This window comes from Triticum aestivum, chromosome 1A, assembly GCF_018294505.1.
Source record: "Triticum aestivum cultivar Chinese Spring chromosome 1A, IWGSC CS RefSeq v2.1, whole genome shotgun sequence".
Lineage (NCBI taxonomy): Eukaryota > Viridiplantae > Streptophyta > Magnoliopsida > Poales > Poaceae > Triticum > Triticum aestivum.
The window spans coordinates 170720320-170745338 of NC_057794.1; the positions used below are offsets into that span (position 1 = coordinate 170720320).

General features: G+C 45.8%; 1 long non-coding RNA gene across 4 annotated transcripts; it reads right to left on the bottom strand.

The window, feature by feature from the left end:
* Nucleotides 1-10849: 10849 nt before the first annotated feature.
* On the bottom strand, nucleotides 10850-16768 carry LOC123042306 (uncharacterized). Of its 4 annotated transcripts, XR_006418754.1 has the most exons (9): nucleotides 16404-16768; nucleotides 15799-15911; nucleotides 14791-14868; nucleotides 13884-14697; nucleotides 13659-13795; nucleotides 13158-13323; nucleotides 12729-13077; nucleotides 12507-12570; nucleotides 10850-11298 (listed from the first exon to the last, which is right to left on the bottom strand). It is a non-coding gene; the product is annotated as an uncharacterized lncRNA (long non-coding RNA). The 4 variants fall into 4 exon arrangements; XR_006418756.1 differs by lacking the exon at nucleotides 13158-13323; XR_006418752.1 differs by having other exon boundaries at nucleotides 13659-14697.
* Nucleotides 16769-25019: the final 8251 nt, after the last annotated feature.

The window sequence follows — 25019 nt, forward strand, 5'->3', positions numbered from 1 at the left end:
GCAAAGATAGAAGTGATTTCGAGGGTATGATCATCTTGCCTGAAATCCCGCAAGGAAGAAGAACGAGTCCATGAAGAAGACAAACGGACGTAGACGAACGGGTCCTCACAAACGCGACGTTACCGGAACCAACCCGAAGAAGCAAACACCGGAAATAAGCACACAACATAGTAAACAACCAACACATGAACATGGTATGATATGGGGGATGCGGTATGTGATGCATATGCATGATTTGACACGGAATGATTGAACCTGGCCTCAACTTGGATATCCAAGTGAGCCACTGGAAAGGTGAGGTGATTTCGCTTGAAAACGATATAAAGAACGCCGGAATCGGAGACACGGTTTGGAAATGGCAAGCAAAACAAATATGGCACCGGTCTGCGATATACAACAAGTAGCCATCTAAATGCAACAAGATGAGCATGCTACAGCACCCAAACATGGCATCAAAATACATGGCAGGGACCCATTCATAATGCTTAACAAAATATGAACACTGAGCTACGGCCAATTCATCCATTAATAGGTTCAAACAAGCATGGCAAAAAATGTATTTAGTAAACAGATCTCAGACTTAGTGAAATTAACACTTGTCTGGAATTTCAGATGAGATAGCACTCTTTGGAGAATGAAAACTATATGCTATAGGACCTTAACATGGCAAAGTAAAGCATGGCATGGAGCTACTCAAAGGTCTTAACAAAAGTCCCTTAGTGACCTTGAGCCAAAAGGGATCAGAAAATACATTCGCAAGCATGTGAACATGGCAAAAACATAAACAGATTACAGACTTAGTGAAAAACTGGAGCATGCAAATTAGATACCAAGTAGGCATGTTAACGAGCTCGATGCACTCACTACAGAGCAAGGCATGACAATCTAAGCATACACCCATCAAGAATACACATTATACAAGCTAGACATGGCAAGAACAATAACATAGCATGCACGGATCAACTACAACATCCTCTGCAAAATCGCTAACAAGTAGACAATCTGCCCAGATTCACGAAATAGCAAAAGTAGAGCTCGATTGACTCAAGCTAGGGTGCTCTATAATTGCAAAAAAAGACATGGATGGATATAGCACCACAAGATTAACAAAACATCCTTACTGATCATCCTCAAAAGAGGCACGGATCACTAAGAAACAACATGAACATATGGCATATTGAAATAAACAGATCAAGGACTTAGTGGAAATGCTAAGTCCCTGAAATCAGCATTAACGAATGTACCACTTTGCAAGCTTGTGCTAGTCACCACACACATCACAAAAATACATGGATAGCACCTCTGGAAAGATGGCATGGCATATAACAAAACACATGTAGAGCTCAGGGGCATAAAATGCACACAATAATCATGGCAAAAATGACAAATAGCTATTTGGTGCAGCAGATCTGACAATTAACTCAAATAGCACTCTTCCAACAGCATTTCGGGCATCAAGATGCACTCAAATGAAAATGATGCAATGAGATGAAATGATGTGCTCTCTAAGGCGAACATTTTGATATGCTACACGCGGAAAACGAAGTTACGGGTGCAAAGTTACGGCATGATGAACATGGGCATATGAAACATGGAAATCTCGGGGACTTAGGGAAAAAGTCAACCTCGCTCAGATCTCATATCTAGGGTTCGTGCACGTGAACCGAGGCGCGGACGGAGTTCGCCGAAACAGGGCTGCCGGAGCTCGCTCTCGCCGGAGAAGAGGTGGATCCGGGCCGCGCCGGCGACGAGGAGGCGCCGGACGTCGGCGGAGGTGGCCGGCGCCGGGTGCGGCGACGAGGCGGAGCGGCGGCAGGAGACGCTTGGCGCGGCGGCGGCGAGCGGCGGCGGTGCACCGGAGGGGTGGCGCCGGCGCCGAGGCGGCGGAGCGAGGACGACGTTCGGCGAGCGGGGCGGCAGGGCTCCTCGGCACGCGGCGGCCCAGATCTGACCCGCGCGGGCCGGCCTCGGGCCCCGGTGGGCCGTGGCAGGCGCGGAGGAGAGAGAAGGCGGTGGCGCGCTGAGGTGGCGCGAGCTGGTTGGATCCGGCGACGGAGGAGGCGACATGGCGGCGTCCGATTCGCCGGAGTGACGCGTCCGGCGGACATGTCCGGTGCGGGATGGATGTGTCCGGCGGCGCGAGGAGGGAGATGGCTAGGGTTTCGGGGAAAGATCCGAAAACGAAAATGAAGGGGTCTATATATAGAGGTAGAGGGAGCTAGGAGAGTCCAAATGAGGTGCGGTTTTTGGCCACGCGATCGTGATCGAACGACCGAGATGATGGAGGAGGTTTAGGTGGGTTTTGGGCCAAAATGGAGGGGTGTTGGGCTGCAACACACACGAGGCCTTCTTGGTCCCTCGGTTAACCGTTGGAGCATCAAACAAAGTCCAAATGGTACGAAACTTGACAGGCTGTTTACCGGTAGTAAACCAAGGCCGCTTGGCAAGTCTCGGTCCAATCCGGAAATTTTTAACCCCCACATATGAAAAGAAGGTAGAAATGACCACCGGAGGAGAACGGAGCGCCGGAATGCAAAATGGACAACGGGGAAAATGCTCGGATGCATGAGACGAACATGTATGCAAATGAAATGCACATGATGACATGATATGCAATGCATGACACGCAAGCAATGACAAGGCAACAACAGTGAATAACTGGAGGACACCTGGCACATCGGTCTCGGGGCATCACAACACTCCACCACTACGAGAGGATCTCGTCCCGAGATCTAGAATGGCACCGGAGGGAAAACGGAAGAGAAAAAGAGAAGAGGTAAACTAAATTGCTTCTTTGACAAACGAGTGAAACCAAGAACCTTGAGAGGTTAAGCCATTTTGAGTAAAGAAAACAACAAAGATGATCGAAGCTGAAAACACTCCGTTAGAAAAGAGGAACAAGGAAGAACAACTTCTAACAGCACTCCGGTTGGAAAGATAAGCAAGACTTGATAAAAAGAAAGAACTTGAGAAGCGGGCACACACTCCGGTTAAATGGATAAGCACAGAAAAGAACATGATCTTAGATGAAACGAGATGATTGTTGAAGAAAGCAACATCACAATGCCTCCGGAACAGAAAAGAGAATGGAATGGAATGAACGACGAGAAACAAGATCTTGAGGGAGCATGCTTACAACAAATGGTAGAATGGAGTTGTTGGAAAACCAACAACGAAAAGAATAAGCTTGATATGGTCTTATGGAATACATCTCAAATCATGAGGTGACCACCTGCCACTCACGGGAAAAGAATAGGATTGATATGAACGAGGAGACGAGAAAACCTATTTCACCGGGAGGATAAATGAAGAACTTGGGTCATTGGTAAGCACCGTAAATAGCAACAATCCTTAGGGAAGGTTTTAGGTGAAATATAACCCAAGGTAATTCCAACAAAGAGGTTGATGGATTTGAAATACCTCATTCTTAACAACATGTGGGTCATGAAACATGAACTCAAATTATGAAGAATGACACAATACCACCTCCAATGATACGGACGAAAGAAATGCACTTCGGAATGCGAGATTAAGAATGCTTGAACTCCTCTAAAAATAATCTTGATGAACGTTTCAGAACGGATTAAATCCTTGATGAATCATTATGTAGAGCCTTCATGAAGGTCTCCGTTAAACAAAAGAATGATCAAACAGAAAAAGGGAGAGAAGCTGAAAACACAAGCTGAAACCTTGTAAAGATTTTTGATAGATCTCCGTGATTACATAATTGCGAGAGCTTGGAACTCCGGGAAAGAAAAGATGAAACAAATGAAACCGAAAATTTGATGAGCCTCCGGAATAAGGAATTAATTACTTGGATGGAACAAGAATAAGAATTACATTATGCGTATCCTTCACCAATTTAAATTGATGACAAGCAGCGGATTTGACATACTACTTATTCTCGTAGAGAGCATTAAGATAGATATAGCGCCAACTTGAGAAGGTCTTCAAGAAATCACCGGTCGGGATTGGAAAGAATGAATGAATTGATACGGAAGAGAGATCTTGAACGAACCACCGTAAGAATTAAAAATGAACGAAGAGAAGATAAAGAAACACTAGAAAGAATTTGCAAATGAACGAAGATGCTCAAGAGAATCTAGATACATGAGAACGAAGGGATCACGAACTGATTAGAGATCACTTGAACGAAGAACCGGTAAAATTTGGAGTACGAGAGCTGAAAGCTGAGAATGAATAAACCTGAATTGATGGACTCTGGATAACAAACTGAGAAGACTCTTGAATTGCTCCGGATAGGTGAAAAGAATTTTTCACGATCAAAACAATTACAAGAGGATGGCAACAAACTAGAATCACGAATCTTGAAGAGAATGGAGCAAGATTAAAGAGAAACTCTTCTTCGGTCTTCAAAATCCGAGAATGACGACGAGAAACACCACCATGAATTGGTGAGGCACTCCGGAATGAAGAATGGAAAGGTTGAGCCAACGATGAAAAGAATTTGAAAGATCTTGGAGAAATACATTTGACTGATGATAATTCATTCTTACGTCAAACTTTGAAATGAATTTAGGATAGCTCCGGGAAAATAAGAAGAGTCAGGTAAGATCCTGGAAAAAGACCTGTGGGTTAGGGCCCACTGAAAAGAAAACACCGTTGAACGATTTAAAAGAGATAAAGCACCGGTTGAATTAAATGGCTTGAATGAGATAACAACCCCGAAATAGGTTGAACGGATCTTGAATGACAAGACGAGCCCATTGAGATATCTTGAGCACTCCGGAACAAATGAATAGCGAGAAATGAATTATTATGAGGTGCACCAGTATGAGAAGGTATTTGAAACGAGGGAAAAGGGATATGAGATCAACACCGAAAGCTTGATTTGAAACGACCGGAGAAGAAAAGAATGAAGAATGACGAACTAGTAGAACATCTTCATGGAAACCACCGGGTAAGAACATTGATGGAAAAGAATGGAGAGACTTCACAAAAATAAAAGGATACTTGATAAAGAAATTTGAGTCCTTGAAGAAAACAAGGGTGGGAGGGTGGGAAAACAAAGACAACTTGGAACGGATGAAGCAAACACCGTTGAGAAGAACTGATAATTGATCTTACGGTTGTAGAAATGATCGGATCCACTTGAAGAGAAACACGCCGGTTGAAAAGGATTGACATGACAATCTCGATTATCATGAGGATTGGTATTCACATCGGAGTATGAGAACACCATTTAGGAAAGGTATGGAATCAACTCTTGACTTCGAAGCAACTCGAATACCACAACTCAAAACAAAAACAAAGGATTGGCTTGCGAAATAAGCCGGAACAAACATATGATAGAGATTTCGTCCGAAGTTTTCATGGTGGGGCCTACACGGGCTCGATCGTACAGCACCATCATGTACAAGGCAGTGCACATGACATACGAAGCGTCTTCGAGTCGGCATAGCCAAGGACTCTTTAAGACACAACGAGACCACTGTAAAACCGACCGTGAATAGGCGGACCACTAGACGTCGAACCCCAATTTCATATCATACCTCTGTCAGAAGGATATCCTAAGATCTACTTGAATTCCCACCTATGAAACTCCCGAACCTTTCCGGTTATGCAATCAGGTGTTGGGGATACAGGGGAAGAATAATATCTCACCCAAACTAGCAAATCCTACATCCAGCTGTATCCATCTTCAACACATAACCAAGAAACCTTCGGAAACCATCTACCTCAACCTTCGAAAAACATCCGTTATACAAGTTATGGCAATACTCCCGAACTCCCGCCCCAGTACTGGGTGGCGTCGAGGTTATCTCACCAACAACTGCATAAAAGAGATTTTCGATGTCGGCGAACTAAACTCAGGTATTCCAGAACTGCAACGATAAAATTGTGACGACAACACCTCGGAGCTCAACTCCCCGGGACACTGACACAACCCCTAAATGACAGGAGGCACCAAGAACAATGTTCTCATCATAAATCGACCGGAACGATTCCAAGATACCCACGTGATCCTAATTATTTTTTCAGTGAAATTTGAGAAGAGAAGAGTCAAAACTCTATGTCAGGATGCCTCACCAGAGCAATGAAGGGCTGGGGAGTAAAAAGAATTCCTAACTCTCCGATATATATAGTTCCTAAATGACTCAAAACATTTTTCTAGACTCAACAATGACTGCTAAAAACGATCAAGTAGTGGGGGCTCCTAAGGTCGGGAAAGGCTCTGATTACCAACTTGTAACGCCCTCGATGCGGCTATATCTCCCACGTGTCGAAGCACGACTTAGAGGCATAACCGCATTGAAAGCAATGTCGCAAGTGAGGTAATCTTTACACAACCCATGTAATACATAAGGGAAAGAGATACATAGTTGGCTTACAACCGCCACTTCACACAATTATATGAATAAAGCATTGCATCATCCAGATACAAACAAGGCTCGTCTATGGAGCCAAAATAAAAGAAGAACCCCAAAAGCAACAAGGTCCACGATCGACCCCAACTGGGCTCCACTACTGATCAACTAGAACGAAACGACACAAAGGACAAGATCTTCATCGATCTCCTCCTGAGCTTGGTTGCGTCATCTGCACGGACTCATCGGCACCTACAAGCTGATTTTGGAAGACTATTTAAGCTTATGGGTAAGGTAAAGGTATGGGGTGGAGCTGCAGCAAGCGGCTAGCATATATGGTGGGTAACATACGCAAATGAGAGCGAGAAGAGAAGGCAAAGCACGGTCGATAAAAGTATGATCAAGAAGTGATCCTAGAACAACCTACGTCAAGCATAACTCCAACACCGTGTTCACTTCCCGGACTCTGCCGGAAAGAGACCATCACGGTTACACACACGGTTGATGTATTTTAATTAAGGTCAACTTCAGGTTTTGTACAACCGGACGTTAACAAATTCCCATCTGCCCATAACCGCGGGCACGACTTTCGAAAGTTCAAATCCCTGCAGGGGTGTCCCAACTTAGCCCATCACAAGCTCTCACGGTCAACGAAGGAATAGACCTCCTCCCGAGACATTCCGATCAGACTCGGTATCCCGGTTCGACAAGACATCCTCTACAATGGTAAAACAAGTCTAGCAAAGCCACCCAGATGTGCCGACAAATCCCGATAGGAGCTACACATATCTCGTTCTCAGGGCACACCGAATGAGCAAGACGTCGGGTGGGCCAGCCCAGAGTTGCCCCTGGCAGCTCCGGACATCGCTCAGTTGGACCAACACTCAGAGGAGCACTGGCCCGGGGGGGTTAAAATAAAGATGACCCTTGGGCTGGCCTAACCCAAGGGAAAGAAAAGGCTAGGTGACACATGGTAAAACCAAGGTTGGGCCTTGCTGGAGGAGTTTTATTCAAGGCGAACTGTCAAGGGGTTCCCATTATTACCCAACCGCATAAGGAACGCAAAATCCGAGAACATAACACCAATATGACGGAAACTAGAGCGGCAAGAGTGGATCAAAACACCAGGCATAAGGCCAAGCCTTCCACCCTTTACCAAGTATATAGATGCATTAATTAAATGAGATATATCGTGATATCTCAACAAGTAACCATGTTCAAAAAGGAACAACATCTCCATGTTCCAACAAGGAACAAACTTCAATCTTCACCTGCAACTAACAACGCTATAAGAGGGGCTGAGCAAAGTGGTAACATAGCGGTTTGCTAGGACAAGGTGGGTTAGAGGCTTGGTTCAACAATATAGGAGGCATGATAAGAAAGTGGTAGGTATCGCAGCATAGGCATAGCAAAAGAGTGAGCATCTAGCAAGCAAAGATAGAAGTGATTTCGAGGGTATGATCATCTTGGCTGAAATCCCGCAAGGAAGAAGAACGAGTCCATGAAGAAGACAAACGGACATAGACGAACGAGTCCTCACAAACGCGACGTTACCGGAACCAACCCGAAGAAGCAAACACCGGAAATAAGCACACAACATAGTAAACAACCAACACATGAACATGGTATGATATACGGGATGCGGTATGCGATGCATATGCATGATTTGACAAAGAATGATTGAACCTGGCCTCAACTTGGAAATCCAAGTGTGCCGCTGGAAAGGTGAGGTGATTCGCTTGAAAACGATATAAAGAACGCCGGAATCGGAGACACAGTTTGGAAATGGCAAGCAAAACAAATATGGCACTAGTCTGCGATATACAGCAAGTAGCCATCTAAATGCAACAAGATGAGTATGCTACAGCACCCAAACATGGCATCAAAATACATGGCAGGGACCCATTCATAATGCTTAACAAAAGATGAACACTGAGCTACGGCCAATTCATCCATTAACAGGTTCAAACAAGCATGGCAAAAAATGTATTTAGTAAACAGATCTCGGACTTAGTGAAATTAACACTTGTCTGGAATTTTAGATCAGATAGCACTCTTTGGAGCATGAAAACTATATGCTACAGAACCTGAACATGGAAAAGTAAAGGATGGCATGAAGCTACTCAAAAATCTTAACAAAAGTCCCTTAGTGACCTTGAGCCAAAAGGGATCAAAAAATACATTCGCAAGCATGTGAATATGGCAAAAACATAAACAGATTACAGACTTAGTGAAAAACTGGAGCATGCAAATCAGATACCAAGTAGGCATGTTAACGATCTCGATGCACTCACTACAGAGCAAGGCATGACAATCTAAGCATACACCCATCAAGAATACACATTATACAAGCTAGACATGGCAAGAACAATAACATAGCATGCACGGATCAACTACAACATCCTCTGCAAAATCGCTAACAAGTAGACAATCTGCCCAGATTCACGAAATATCAAAAGTAGAGCTCGATTGACTCAAGCTAGGGTGCTCCATAATTGCAAACAAAGACATGGATGGATATAGCACCACAAGATTAACAAAACATCCTTACTGATTATCCTCAAAAGAGGCACGGATCACTAGGAAACAACATAAACATATGGCATATAGAGATAAACAGATCAAGGACTTAGTGAAAATGCTAAGTCCCTGAAATCAGCATTAACGAATGCACCACTTTGCAAGCTTGTGCTAGTCACCACACACATCACAAAAATATATGGATAGCACCTCTAGAAAGATGGCATGGCATATAACAAAACACATGTAGAGCTCAGGGGCATAAAATGCACACAATAATCATGGCAAAAATGACAAATAGCTATTTGGTGCAGCAGATCTGACAATTAACTCAAATAGCACTTTTCCAACAGCATTTCGGGCATCAATATGCACTCAAATGAAAATGATGCAATGAGATGAAATGATGTGCTCTCTGAGACGAACATTTTGATATGCTACATGCGCAAAACAGAGTTACGGGTGCAAAGTTACGGCATGATGAACATGGGCATATGAAACATGGAAATCTCGGGGACTTAGGGAAAAAGTCAACCTCTCTCAGATCTCAGATCTAGGGTTCGTGCACGCGAACCAAGGCACAGATGGAGTTCGCCGAAACAGGGCTGCTGGAGCTCGCTCTCGCCGGAGAAGAGGTGGATCCGGGCCGCGCCGGCGACGAGGAGGCGACGGACGTCGGCGGAGGTGGCCGGCGCCGGGTGCGGCGACCGGAGACGCTTGGCGCGGCGGCGGCGAGCGATGGTGGTGCACCGGCGAGGTGGCGCCGGCGCCGAGGCGGCGGAGCGAGGACAGCGTTCGGCGAGCGGGGCGGCAGGGCTCCTCAGGCACGCGGCGGCGAACGGGCGCGGAGCGGCGGCCCAGATTTGACCCGGGGAGGGCCGGCCTCGGGCCGCGGCGGGCGCGGATGAGAGAGAAGGCGGTGGCGCGCTGAGGTGGCGCGAGTTGGTTGGATCGGGCGGCGGAGGAGGCGACATGGCGGCGTCCGATTCGCCGGAGTGACGCGTCTGGCGGACATGTCCGGTGCGGGATGGACGTGTCTGGCGGCGCGAGGAGGGAGATGGCTAGGGTTTCAGGGAAAGATCTGAAAACGAAAATAAAGGGGTCTATATATAGAGGTAGAGGGAGCTAGAAGAGTCCAAATAAGGTGCGGTTTTCGGCCACGCGATCGTGATCGAACGACTGAGATGATGGAGGAGGTTTAGGTTGATATTGGGCCAAAATGGAGGGGTGTTGGGCTGCAACACACACGAGGCCTTGTCGGTCCCTCGGTTAACCGTTGGAGCATCAAACGAAATGCAAATGGTACGAAACTTGACAGGCGGTTTACCGGTAGTAAACCAAGGCCGCTTGGCAAGTCTCGGTCCAATCCGGAAATGTTTAACCCCCACATATGAAAAGAAGATAAAAATGACCACTGGAGGAGAACGAAGTGCCGAAATGCAAAACGGACAACAAGGAAAATGTTCGGATGCATGAGACGAACATGTATGTAAATGAAATGCACATGATAACATGATATGCAATGTAAGACACACAAGCAATGACAAAGCAACAACAACGAATAACTGGACGACACCTGGCACATCGATCTCGGGGCGTCACACATACACATCCTGAAAAAAACTAGTTGAATGCTCGTGCGTTGCCACAGGCCAACAAAAAGAATCTATAGCTAGCTTTGCGCTACAACTCTTTGGTCATCGCGCTGTCGCTTGCTATGTTGTCACCCCTGCTCCGAATCTGCCATATTTTCTCCAAGACCACCAAACAACCGTTGCTATTCACAGCCCCACTCCAAATTTGCATGAGTTTCCTCCAAGTATGCCAAATTGCCAAAGTCATTCCCAATGTCACTAACCTCACACCACAAATTCGAGTAAGTCGACTGATACCCAATTATGTTTTTTTCAATGTTATACATCAGAAACCCAAAGAAGCCTAATTTTTTTTCTAAACATTGCATGAGAGGTCATAGTTCCACTTGTACGAACACTCCTACCTTGGGATTAAAATCATCCGTATAAAAGAACGTAACACACAATTTATTATCCTAACAAAATAATTTACTGCTCTATCACTAATAAGTCTCTAACATGACCAAAGAATGCTCTAGTTACATCAAGGCCACCTACATAGCAGAGCCTTCATCTTCGCCCTCCCTTCTCCCTAGCACTTAATCCATTCTTTGGATGTCAGTGTGTTTGTGCCACTAATTAAGGGTTGGTTTTCGATTATGCATATACAATGGTTACAAGAAGAGAGCTTTATAAATATTATATGTAATGCAGTTTACAAGGATCAGTCATCATAATGCATGAAAAAATGTGGTTGTTTGATGTATTAAGCAGGGCCCATTGGACCTAACAGAATTAGGACATCCGTGCATAGTCCAAATCCGTGCAGTCCAAAATGATCACCTCCGGTTCATCCGGTGCACCTCCATTGAAGTCTGAAGTTCAACAATTCACCATTTTGTTAGGTTGTAAAAACGATAGCATGCTAATAAGATGAACCTCTCTTCAGTCTATGCTAATAAGATAATCTCGAGGAAATTACTGTAACGCAACAGAGGTCAAGATTTGTAGTAAATTTTATGGTAATCAAGCCATATGGCGAGAATTGTCCACTTTGAACGCTTCATTTCCATTTGGAGTATCAGTACATACAGTAATGGCGAGAAGCTATAGCTGATGAAATGCATATCACTGAACAGGACAAAAATTCACTTGTGTTAATCTGGCTAATCTTTAACTGGCAGTGGGTACTCTTGTTTTCTTATGTTCTGGTTCATAAAGAGCAGTCAAAAATGCATGTGTGCTGAGAAGTTAAATTTACTCTTTTGATATTCCCAAAAGAATGATGTCATATTGTATCATAATTTTAACTCTATATTCGAATTAAGGAATCAGGCGCAGAACAACACCAAGAAAACTATAAGCAAAGGTGAAGTTTCTATTACAAAGCAAGACATCAAGTATTACATAAGTCTTCCAATGAAGAAAATAAAACAGTCTGCAAGAGGTAAGACCTATATATAAATCAAGGAGATGTTGTTAACAATTAATGGAAAGAAAATGGTATCAACTCAAACTAATCGAATTCTCAGGAATAACATGTCACTTCCATGGTGGCAAGTGTATTTTGTAAAATATAAAAAGGGGAATATATTGAAATAGACTCTTGTGATATGGGCAGGAGGAGCATGTAAAACTGAACCTACAACAATTTGCATCACATTTATATGACATGGTGTACCAAAGGGAGTATAAAATTAATGCAAAAGTATTTTTCAGTATTCTTTTGATTAAATTAAAGTTCCAGAAGTTGCGCTTAGTGATGCTTGCAATGAATAAGAGTATCCCCCCGAAATTTGCGTTCACTTCAAAGCAATGGGAGGATATCACTTCTTAATTAACAGATTGCTACATAATAAAGTTACTACGGCTCTTAAGAAATTTTAGTACAATCAGAAGCCACTCAGAAGCCCCTTCTTCTATTCAGAAGAATGAATGTAAGTTTCAATTGTAACCCATATCAACTGTTCGCACATTTAAAATCCCAGGTTAAATGTTACAGTCCAAACATAGTACGCAAAATATAAAATCATGGAACCACTTCGGAATATATAAATGAAGCTAAATTCTAGGATTAGATTACCACTATGCAGATTGTGGTTTTGCTACTGATTTCCATTTAATTGTGCTCCAAGATGAGTGCCAACCTGCATGAAAATGCGCAAGCAGTTTAGTGTACAATTTCGAAGGAACACTTCTTACAACTCCTTTTGGTCTCAAGTTTAGAATTGCTAATTCCTGTCAGAGCACTAAAACCAGGCTAGAGATACCAAATAGCAGAAAGGGACAACAAAAGGCAGCTCACCCAGGTTGCCACCACATGTGGTGAACCCGATTCAACCCCTTGAGCCCAGCAGTCCTCACGGTCTTCTGAAATCAGTAGACTGCTCGGCGCATGGTAGCAGGGCTGTCGGCCAGCACAACTCCGCTATCATGGCCGTGGTTGTTGATGCCAAGGTACTGTATGGACAACTTGTCGATGAACACGGCTGCAAAAGGACTGAGCTGTTCGTATTGTCGAGCTCGGATAGCATGGGCTCCGAGTACAACACTGTTGCGGCGGCCACTGCCAACCAAGCTCATCGTGTCCATCGTCGTCGTCACTGGCACTGATTTTAACGTCGCCTCCTTCTGGTAACCCACCTCTCGCCAATCTAACATATGGCAAATAAACCATCAGAATAAAGTAATGAGGAAATAGAGATTTTAATGTCGCCTCCTTCTGGTACCCCACCTCTCGCCAATGTAACGTATGGCAAATAAACCATCGGAATAAAGTAATGAGGAAACGGAGATTTCTATGTTCCTCCACCACAAAACACGCTAGAAGCAGCCGACGAGTTCATCCTCGTGATTCTCTTCCCCAAGTTGAATTTATTTCTGGTGTTTTCCCGCTTGGTCTTGCCATCAACATAACCAAAATAAGATAGATTCAACAGTAAAGATAATTGATGTTCATGACCAGTTGATCATGAACTCCACAAGTGAAAACGTAATCAAATGAGTCGAGACCGAGAGTATAAATAAATTTACACATACAACGAGTTTCCACAATAAAAAGTGACTTGAGTGATTTCTATTAAGGTCTCTTTTGGCAATTTAAGAATCAGCACAGCCTATACATGAGATTACGACAACAAGCAAACATCAAAAATACAATAATATAAGTCAACATTCATAAATTCAGTGTTATAAGTATTCATCTAGGTAAAAAGCAAACATCAAACTGTAATACCTGTATGCCGCTGCCACTTGCCAGATTTCCATAGGCAACCTTCTCCGTCTACCTGCTCTTCCCACGGCCCTACCACCACCCGTCGTCCTTTACGCCAGCAGCCGGACTGCCCCCCGTCCGTTGCAACTCGTCGGTCCCTGCCACGGGAGAGAAGAATGAGGGGGTGCGGGAGTACAGGATACGAGGGGAAGATGGGTTGGATCGAAGATAAGGAGATGGCAACACCTGGGCCGTCGTTCGTCGCTGTTGTCGATGTGGTGCTCCTGTTCGTCGCCCCTGCCACGTCGAGTACCTCGTGGACTCGGTGAAGAAGAGATAGATGTAGATCCACCGCTCCAATCTAGTATAGAAGTCTGGCTGCATTGTGTTGCCGCTCAAGGTCGACGTAGGCGGGAATAGGCCGGCGGCGGCGATTCGTCTCTGCAGAGACACCGGATCGAGAGCGAGGATCTGGCGGAAGGAGTGGGAAGTGGGAGGTGGGAGTTGGGACGTGCGTACTTGTGGGTTTTTTATTTTCTTTTCTTTTCTTTTTTCTATCATGCGCGGAGGGGTTGTGAGACTGAAAAGAGGTTGAACCATCACGACGTTCGATTCCGCTTTAATAGTAGAGATAGGAAGGATGGCCTAAAGCAATTTAACTCGAACCGAGTTTCTGAACTAAGCATCAACCACATATAGCAGTGAAGCAACAATGCCCATTTGTCCAAAAATCCAACCATGGTGCAAATCACACAAAACACAATGAACTCAAGTATCATTATTTTCCTTTGAATGGCTTGTTTTACAGAAAACCATCGTCCTCCATGTAATGTTTATCAAAAAATCATGTTAAGCTTAAACTAGAACACACGTCAAACCTGAGAGAGAGAGAGAGAGAGAGAGAGATCAGATGGGAGGGGAAGAAGGATTGGGACAAGTCACCTAAGCAAGGAAGATCACGAGCGCCAAAATCCTACATGAGGCAGCATGGTGCAGGCCAAGCTCATCGGGAAATTCATGGACACCAAACAATTTCGAAATGATGCCTAAACTAGAAAGTCTGCACAAGGCACCCAAGATTGACAACCATGTAAGCTTTAGCGTTGTTCTCGATTAAAAGGCCAAAAGGATAAACAAATGGAATAAGTCTCACCGTCTGTACTCAATTTGCACCCAAGCCAAAATCAATATCCATTGCATCGACGCTTACGTTGAGGGAGAGTAAACCCCCCTGCAAAATTGGAAAGGAAAAAATGAGGATAAAATAAGAACACGAGTCAATAGAACCTAAGAAAAAGGAGCTAAAAATCAATCTGGTAGAACCTAACACCAGCTCTTGATATGCCAAGTACAACTAAAGCCAAAATAGTGGCAAAGTAAATAAGATCCATTTCTTGTTAATTGCTCAACAAGGTTTCAAATAGTCAACTACCATCATTCTGAAATTGAAGAAAGAATATCACCCTTGCAGTTATGATATGCGCACTAATGAACTTAAAGCATGAAAATTGTTACATGAAGCTTTGAACTATTATCACCAGACCTTTTTTGTTTATAATGAACACTATGTTATAAATGTTCAAGAGCCTTTCTTGTTTAAGCTTGCTATCAATTGGCGATCCAACATTATTAGTTCTCTTTGCAAGTTCGGTAGCTATTCTCATTGGATATGGTATTGCATGGTCAATTGTATAGATAATTTTTATTACAGAATTTGTGCTATCTGTTTCTTAGGTTCCGCAGATGGTAGAGGGGTAATTTGTACTCTCTGTTTTTCTAATGAGTGCATGTGGATGCATACAGATAGTTGAGGAGCAATTGATATTCTCTATTTCTTTAGTGAGTATATGTGGATGCCTAGAAGCAATTCTCTGTTTTTCAACAGATATATGTTGATGTATGGAAAATGTATGCAGATTGCCTAACTATGTAAAAATAAACACAAGCCCAACATTTTGCTTAAAGTACACAAAATATTTAGAGGAATATCGATAACAAAATACATCAAAACAAAATGTTGCATCTTGAATAATAAAAGTTATCTACCCAGGTCAAAAAAATTATCTACCAAATGTTTCTCAACGAGACTATCTTTCTGATACATTTTGATCAAACCCCATGTGTAGTGAGTGCAGCAGTGGTTGCAAGCAAAGAGCCTTACCTGAATGTGAAACGATGCTTGGCATGAGCGACATAGCATTGCTAGTGCTGCAAAAATGGATAATCCAGCACCAGATAGTGATGCCTCCGTCAATAAAATCCCTAGGAATTTTCCTGCAAACAGCAACACAAAAACAAATCTCAAAACACGGTACCACTCAGTAGAAATCCAAAAACTGCACTGGACAATGCCAGCAAAAAAGTCACACCCCACCAACCATCATTACACCATACTGTAAATTTTGCATTTTCAGTGTTACGATCGTTCATACATATATCATCTACCAGTTTTCCATAAATAGACTGAGTTAATCATTCTGTTCTACAAAAAGACCTAAATCACTACTGCCGAATATCCACGCTCGAAGTAAAAACATCAATTCATAGCTAATCCCCGAATATAGATAGTAATCCGACGAAAAACCAAAACACCGCATTCACCACATATGAAGATCTGAAGATCGGAAGGGAGGCGGATGGTACCTGTAAAAGTCGAGAGATTTGAGCTTTCTCGAGGAGATCATGGCTAAACGCACACAGCACACAGCACACATGCAGCAAGTAGGGCAGCAGGACAAGGTAGAGCAGGGATTCGGAGGTAATTACCTTGCCGGGGACGAGATTCCTTGCAGCAATGATGGAGCTGACTCGCGGCGGCGACGGGTGTGACTCAAGGCGGCGGCTAGCGAATCCAGGTGACAGCGGCGACGAGGCCATGCGGGTGCCCTCGACCAATCCGCTGCCCTTCTCTTGTCAATTGAGCGAACATGGTTAGGAGTGGCTTCTGCTGGGCTCGGGCTGAGCTCCATCACGGTGTATCCCTGACGTGTCGACGGCGCCCTAATGGCGCATCGAGGGCGGCGGCGTTGGAGAGGAGGGACGGGGAGGAGACGAGGCGGAGGGGCCGCAGGCTTGACGGGGAAGGTTGGCGGCTAGGGATTTGACCCTTTTGCATGTTCCGCAGGACGAGCGTGGCGCACGGGCGAATGGTATTGGCGAATCTCGACCATGATGACACGTGCAGCCAGTTCCACCGACGAATGGGACCAGGAGCAGCGCTGGCCCACCCGGCATCGCTATAGGACAGACTCGGGTGCATAAGCGGGGTACATACGCATCGGCCTATCCCTGCGCAACTGGTCCCCATACCGCACGACGCGGACAGCACGCGAGGAGCGGTCCCCCAGACGCATTTGACCCATGACACGACGCGATGCGGGAGGCAACCCTCACGCGAAAAAGCCACAGCCATCAGATGGACGTGTGGGGCCAAAGAGCAGGCAGGCCCACTGGCAGCCGCAGCAACTGATGAACCAGAGGGGCAAGTGGAAACCAGAAACAAAGGCAGTGCCCACGACGAGCGCACGCGGCACGACAGGAGAGGCCGCTAGCGCACACAAAAAACGGCGACCCAGCCAATGAGGTTTTTCCCGAGCCCACAGGTCATCCCCCATCCAAAACTCGTCGTGCGGTCAAAAGGGCAACGATAGATTTTCAGCGACGATCCAACGAGCACCAGCGAAAAAATCAACTGTTTGACCAACATCCAAGGACCCATATGGAAGCAAAACGAGGGACGACCGTGGAGACGAGTTGGCTAGCCTCATTATATGTTAAAATTCTAAAAATGACTCCCATGGAGTTTCAGGATTTTTGGAGTTGTGCAGAATAGGTCTCTAATATTTGCTCCTTTTCTAGCCCATAATTCCAGCTGCCGGCATTCTCCCTCTTCGTGTAAACCTTGTAAAATAAGAGAGAATAGGCATAAGTATTGTGACATAATGTGTAATAACAGCCCATAATGCAATAAATATTGATATAAAAGCATGATGCTAAATGGACGTATCAGCGCTTTTCTTTTCCCTTTCTTTCTTACTAATGTAGAACTTCGCGTCTTTGCTGACCAAGTGAACTTTGTGTGCCAGAGCTGCTACTTCGATAATGTCGCCCATGCAGGTTGATAAGGAGCATGTGGAGGAGGACACTATGAACGCAGCCACCTCTCGGCGAGGTACGACACGTTTGCACTATGTTTTGTTTCCATTGGTTGATTCGTCGATTGAATGAGTTGTTGTTGTCGAGTGATTGCAGAGCCAACAAACATCATCCATCTGGCTGATGACGATGAAGACGAGCTCCCGAAAGGTGCGGGTGGTGAACGTGCGACCTCAAGCACTCCCTACAACTTCACTCGGAGGGTGCTGTTGAGCAGAGCGCCCCGAGTGCCGCCCGCTGCGATACCTCTAGAGCTTGGTGGTTCGACTCGAGCTGATGCTATCTCTGCCGCTCCACCATTGACCAGTTCGCCTTTGGTGTTGACTCTTTAAGCTTCAGGACCTACTGGCCAATATCAAGTGTTGATTCCTCTAACTGCGTCGCCGACCCCAGCGCTTGGTGCATTCACTCTACATCATGTTCCTGAAGACCAGACAGGGGCCAACAAAGAAGCCATGATTCAGGCTGGCCTGATGATGCAGTGTCTGAAGGAAGTGTACAGAGCTAGCAAGTCTGCTTATGATACCAAGTTGGCCCTTCAGGAAAATGTCTGAGTAAGTGCGATTATAAGTTAATTTCCGATTGGATTTTGTCCTGTCTGTCTTGACTTTGCACGCCCACTGGGTGTTCTTGATTTAGCACTCATTTGGTCATAGTTTTGCATTCTGTTGTTTCCCAATCAGACTAGTCACGCTGAGGTCGAGTGGAAATGGATCCAGTGGGGGCACGCTAAGTGCATCCACTAGGTGTAGTCCCCGAGACCGCCGTCAAATGTTTGATTCGGAGGGGGTCTTAGAATATTTTTGCTTGTAGCTTACCACTCGGGCCGGTCAGGCCACGCCGAGTGGAGATTGATCCAGTGGGGGCACACTGAGTGTAGCCACTGGGTGTAGTCCCCGAGACCGCCATCGAATGTTTGATTCGGTGGGGGTCTTAGAATATTTTTGCTTGTATCTCACCACTCGGTCGGTCACGTGGCGCCGAGTGGAGATTGATCTAGTGGGGGCACACTGAGTGCACCCACCGGGTGTAGTTCCCGAGACCGCCGTCGAATGTTTGATTTGGCGGGGGTCTTAGCGAACTTGTAACACCCCGGGTGTAATTTACCTTATCTGCACTCCAACTCTTGCCATTTCCGGCACTAAGTTATTCTACTTCCTCATTGTCGGGTTTTTGTCTCTATGTGTGTTCGTCTTTGTCATGCATCTCATATCATGTCATCATGTGCATTGCATTTGCATACGTGTTCGTCTCATGCATCTGAGCATTTTCCCCGTTGTCCGTTTTGCATTCCGGCGCTCCTATGTCACCCGGTGTCCCTTTCTACTTTTTTTCGTGTGTGGGCGTTAAACATTTCCGGATTGGACTGAGACTTGTCATGCGGCCTTGGTTTACTACCGGTAGACCGCCTGTCAAGTTTCGTGCCATTTGGACTTCGTTTGATACTCCAACGGTTAACCGAGGGACCGAAAAGGCCTCGTGTGTGTTGCAGCCCAACACCTTTCCAAACTGGTCCAAAACCACCTAAACCCCTTTTATCATCTAGAGCGTTCGATCACGATTGCATGACCGCAAACCGCACCTCATTTGAAGCTTCCTAGCTCCCTCTACCCCTATTTATAGACCCCTCCTCGAAAATCCCGGATCCCCTCCTTCCAAACCCTAGAAAATCACCTCGCGCGCCATCGGACACGTCCGGCCGCAACCGGACATGTCCACCGCCACCGCCGACCAACCCGGAGCCGCCACCTGTCCCGGGGAGACCACATCGCCGCCTCGCCCGCGCCGGCCCGCCTGGGCCCAGGCGGGGCCCTCCCAGCCCAAACCGCCGCCGACCGGTCCCCGCGCCCCGCGCCGCCACCCGTCTTCTTCCGCCCCGACACCGACCACCGCAGCCACCGCGATGACCACCGCCGCCATCAACGCCGGCCGACTCCGTAGCCCGAGCCGGCGACGACCCCGCCGCCTACCTCCGCCCGCGCCCGCGCGAGAGGAGCCGTGACCTCCCCGCGCCGGCCTGCCTCACCGCCCTCTCCGGCCAAACCCCTCTCCGGCAAGTCCCTCTCCGGCCGCCTCTTCTCCTCCGGCGAGGTTCCGGTCAACATCGGGTCGCGCGCCGCCAGAAATAGTACCGGATCCAGATCTGGATCGGGAGGTTGACTTTTTCGTCCCCAAACCCTAGCGTCTTTGCTATCTTCAACATGTCATAACTCTGCATCCGTAGCTTCGATTCGTGCGTGTAGCATATCAAAATGTTCGTCTCGACGAGTACATCATTTCATCTCATTGCATCATTTTTATTTGAGCTCATCTTGATGCCGGAAATGCTGTTGGAAGAGGGCTATGTGACGAATTTGTCAGATCTGTTTCAGCAAATGGCCTTTTGTCATTTTTGCCATGATTAATGTGTGCATGCTATGATCCTGAGCTCTACATCTGTTTTGTATAATGCCATGCCATCTTTATAGAGGTGCTTGCCATGTATTTTTGTGATATTTGTGGTGACTAGCACAAGCATGCAAAGTAGCGTAAACGTTGATGCTGATTTCAGGGACTTAGAATTTCACTAAGTCCTTGTCCTGTTTTTGTTTTTATGCCATATGTTCATGTTGTTTCCTAGTGATCCGTGCCTCTTTTGAGGATAATCAGTAAGGATGTTTTGTTAATATTGTGGTGCTCTATCCATCCATGTCTTTGTTTGCATTTATTGAGCACCCTAGCTTGAGTCAATCGAGCTCTACTTTTACTATAAAATGATCCTGGCAGATTGTTGACATGTTTAGCGATTTTGCCGAGGATGTTGCTATTGATCTGTGCATGCTATGTTGTTTTTCTTGCCATGTATAGCTTCTATGCCATGTCTTCTTGATGGGTGTATGCTTAGTTTGCCATGCCATGCTCTGTAGTGAGTGCATCAAGCTCGTAAACATGCCTACTTGCTAATCTGTTTTGCATGCTCTAGTTTTTCACTAAGTTTGAATCTGTTTGTGTTTTTGCTATGTTCACATGCTTACAATTGTATTTTCTGATCCCTTTTGGCTCAAGGTCACTAAGGGACTTTTGTTTAGTGCTTTGAGTAGCTTCATTTCATGCCTTGCTTTGCCATGTTAAGTTCCTGTAGCATGTAGTTTTCATGCTCTAAAGTTTGCTTCCTGATGATAAATTCCAGACTTGTGTTAATTTCACTAAGTCTGAAACCTGTTATCATTTGCACTTTTGCCATGCTTGTTTGAACCTGTTAATGGATGAATTAGCTGTAGATCAGTGTCCATATTTTGTCAAGCTTCATGAGTGGATCCCTTCCATGTATTTTGTGGTCATGTTTGAGTGCTGTAGCATATTTATTTTGATGCATTTAGTTGGTCACTTGCTGATTATTGCAGACGGGTGCCGTATTTGTTTTGCTTGCCATTTCTAAACCGTGCATCCGATTCCGGTGATCTTTATATCGATTTCAACCGAAGTCAACTCACCTTTCCAGTGGCACTTTTGGATTTCCAAGTTGAGGCCAGGTTCAATCATTCCTTTTGCAAAGCATGCATATGCATCACATACCGCATCCCGCATATCATACTATGTTTGCATCATGTTGCTTGAGCATTGCACGTGGTTGATTGTGCTCCTTTTGCTTGTTGTTTTTGTTTGGGTAGAGCCGGGAGATGAGTTCGTGAACGAGGAGCCCATTGAGTTCGCTTACGAGGATCAAGGCAACTCTGAGTACTTTGCAGGCAAGATGACCATACCCTCGAAATCACTTCTATCTTTGCTTGCTAGATGCTTGCTCTTTTGCTATGCCTATGCTACGATACCTACCACTTGCTTATCATGCCTCCCAAATTGCCATGTCAAACCTCTAACCCACCATGTCCTAGCAAACCGTTGTTTGGCTATGTTACCGCTTTGCTCTGCCCCTCTTATAGCGTTGCTAGTTGCAGGTGAAGATTGGAGGTCGTTCCTTGTTGGAACATTGTTTATTGTTGGGATATCACCATATTATCTTGTTTATCTTAATGCACGTATATACTTGGTAAAGGGTGGAAGGCTTGGCCTTATGCCTAGTGTTTTGTTCCACTCTTGCCGCCCTAGTTTCCGTCATATCGGTGTTATGTTCCCGGATTTTGCGTTCCTCACACGGTTGGGTTATAATGGGAACCCCTTGACAGTTCGCCTTGAATAAAACTCCTCCAGCAATGCCCAACCTTGGTTTTACCATTTGCCACCTAGCCTCTTTTTCCCTTGGGTTTCCGGAGCCCAAGGGTCATCTTTATTTAAACCCCCTTGGGTCAGTGCTCCTCTGAGTGTTGGTCCGACTGAGCTGCCTGTGGGGCCACCTCGAGGAAACTTGAGGGTTGGTTTTACTCGTAGCTAGTCTCATCTGAGTGTGCCCTGAGAACAAGATATGTGCAGCTCCTATCGGGATTTGTCGGCACATTCGGGCGGTGTTGCTGGACTTGTTTTACCATTGTCGAGGATGTCTTGTGACCGGGATGCCGAGTCTGATCGGATTGTCTTGGGAGAAGGAATATCCTTCGTTGACCGTGAGAGCTTGTGATGGGCTAAGTTGGGACTCCCTTGCAGGGATTTGAACTTTCGAAAGCCGCGCCCGCGGTTATGGGCAGATGGGAATTTGTCAATGTCCGGTTGTAGATAACATGAAACTTAACTTAATTAAAATGCACCAACCGTGTGTGTTGCCGTGATGGTCTCTTCTCGGCGGAGTCCGGGAAGTGAACACGGTGTTGGAGTAATGCTTGACGTAGGTTGTTCTAGGATCACTTCTTGATCATAGTTGTTCGTCCGTGCTTTGCTTTCTCTTCTCGCTCTCTTTTGCGGATATGTTAGCCACCATACATGCTAGTCGCTTGCTGCAGCTCCACATCATACCTTACCTTTCCTATAAGCTTAAATAGTCTTGATCGCGAGGGTGTGAGATTGCTGAGTCCCCGTGACTCACAGATTCCTTCCTAAACCAGATGCAGGGACCGATGATACCGCTCCAAACGATGCGCTTGAGCTCAAGTGGGAGTTCGATGAAGACTCTCGTCGTTACTATGTGTCTTTCCCAGATGATCAGTAGTGGTGCCCAGTTGGGGCGATTGGGGACTTTCTCGCATTTGGGTGTTGATCTTTATTTTGGTACCGTAGTCGGACCATGAGTGTATTGGATGAATGTAATGTTATTCATGTATTTGTGTGACATGGCGAGTGTGCGCCAACTATGTATCCTTTCCCCTTTATTTATATTACATGGGTTGTTTGCGAAGATTACCTCTCTTGCGACATTGCTTTCAATGCGGTTATGCCTCTAAATCGGGCTTCAACACGTAGGAGATATAGCCGCATCGAGGGCGTTACAGAACTCTTCTCCTTTTTTTCACTCAGATCAGTCGGGCTGAGGCCGAGTGGAAATGGATCTAGTGGGAACATGCTCAGTGCACCCACTGGGCGTAGTTCCCGAGACCACCGTCGAATGTCTGATTCGGCGGGGGTCTTAGAGCATGTTTGGTGGTAGCAATCTGGATTTGCTCTTCCCCACTCAGAAGTAGAGGAAATACTTTCAGTATCTTTCTCGTCATCGGCTAAGTCGTTTTTTGTTGATCTCAGAAATCTTGTGAACTTGGAACTCAGTATGTTGCTATGGAGAAGGAGAAGATCCAACTCCAACTGGACTTAGAACTTACCAAAAGGAATTTGGAGTGTGCTCAGACGAAGGTGAAGACCATGGGAGGTAAATCCTGTCGACTGAATGCCCTATTATACTTTTGTTTTGTCCTTTGAGCCGAGTAGCTTTAGTTGAATAGATGTGCATAATGAGAACCAACAACTTCAAGTGCGACTCAGGAATGTTATTTCTTTAGACACCATGAAGCAGGCCTTGGAAAAGAAGGACGAAGAACTCGCGGGCGCCCAGAAGGTAGCTAAGGAGAAGACTGAAGCTGTTGAGGCAAAGACAGCTTCAGTCAGAAAGTTGGAGGAAGAGAATGTGTCTCTGAAAACCACCGTGGAAGACCTGAAGAAGGAACGGGCCAAATGGGCCAAGAAGATGGAAGACCAAGTGAGTGCTTTTGAGTTGGAGAAGACTGCCCTGACCGGCAAGGTGGGCCAACTCACCCAAAAGAGGGATGAACTGGAAGAATATCTGGGAAGTCTTGCAGAAAAAATGTACATCATGCTTGAAGGTATTCTTCTTCACCCGAGTGAATTCCCTTGAGCTTCGAGAACAATGCCATGGTTAACTTATTCCTTCCTCTTTGTGCAGAATTTTGTTAGAATTTCAAGCAGGAGACTGACCAAATTGAGACAGGTCTAGACCCCACCAAATCACTCATCAAGGATGTTGCTGCCATGAACATGCTACGACTTGAAGCTCGCCTCGACAGTGTCTTGGGGTACATCGCTCGGCTGAAGGTTGCGCTGGTGAAAATAGACAAGGACTTGTGGCTGGAGGATATGCTTCAAAATGATCTCGAGTCACTGATGACTCGGCTCAATGAAATCCTTGGTCGAGTGCAAGCATGGAAAAAATTTGTTGCTTGTTGTGCAGCCGATGTGGCACTCTCACTTGTTTGTGTCCATTGCAAGGATGACAAGGAAGACAAACTGATGGCTCTTTAGGTGGCCAATATGAAGAAGCTCTAGTTTGAAGATTTCATGGAGACTTTCATCAAAGCTGCCACTCGGATAGCTGGGGGCATTGACCTGGACACCTTCGTCGAGCCAGCGAGTCCCCTCGATGTGTGAAGAAAAAACTTTATGATTCAAACTCATTTGCGTCGGAATGCTGAGTGGTCTTGTAACCGTTAAACTCGTTCAGGCCTACTGCCTGAGTACTTTTGCCTGCATTTCTGAACTTGAGGTTGTGAATTAATCTAAAATGATGCTTTCCAGTTTACTGCATGTTCTGAGTGGACGAATTTTAAAACTTAGGCGAGGACTGGCTCACGGCAAAGCCCTCGAGTGAGAGGGATGCTCTCGCTCGGAGAAGTTTTTTAACTTAGGCGAGGGCTGACTCGCGACTAAGCCCCCGAGTGGGAGGGATGCTCTCACACGGAGTAGTTTTTTTAACTTAGGTGAGGACTCGCTCGCAGCTAAGCCCCCGAGTGGGAGGGATGCTCTCACTCGGAGTAGTTTTTCAACTTAGGTGAGGGCTAGCTCGCGGCTAAGCCCCTGAGTGGGAGGGATGCTCTCACTCAGAGTAGTTTTTTAACTTAGGCGAGGGCCGTCTTG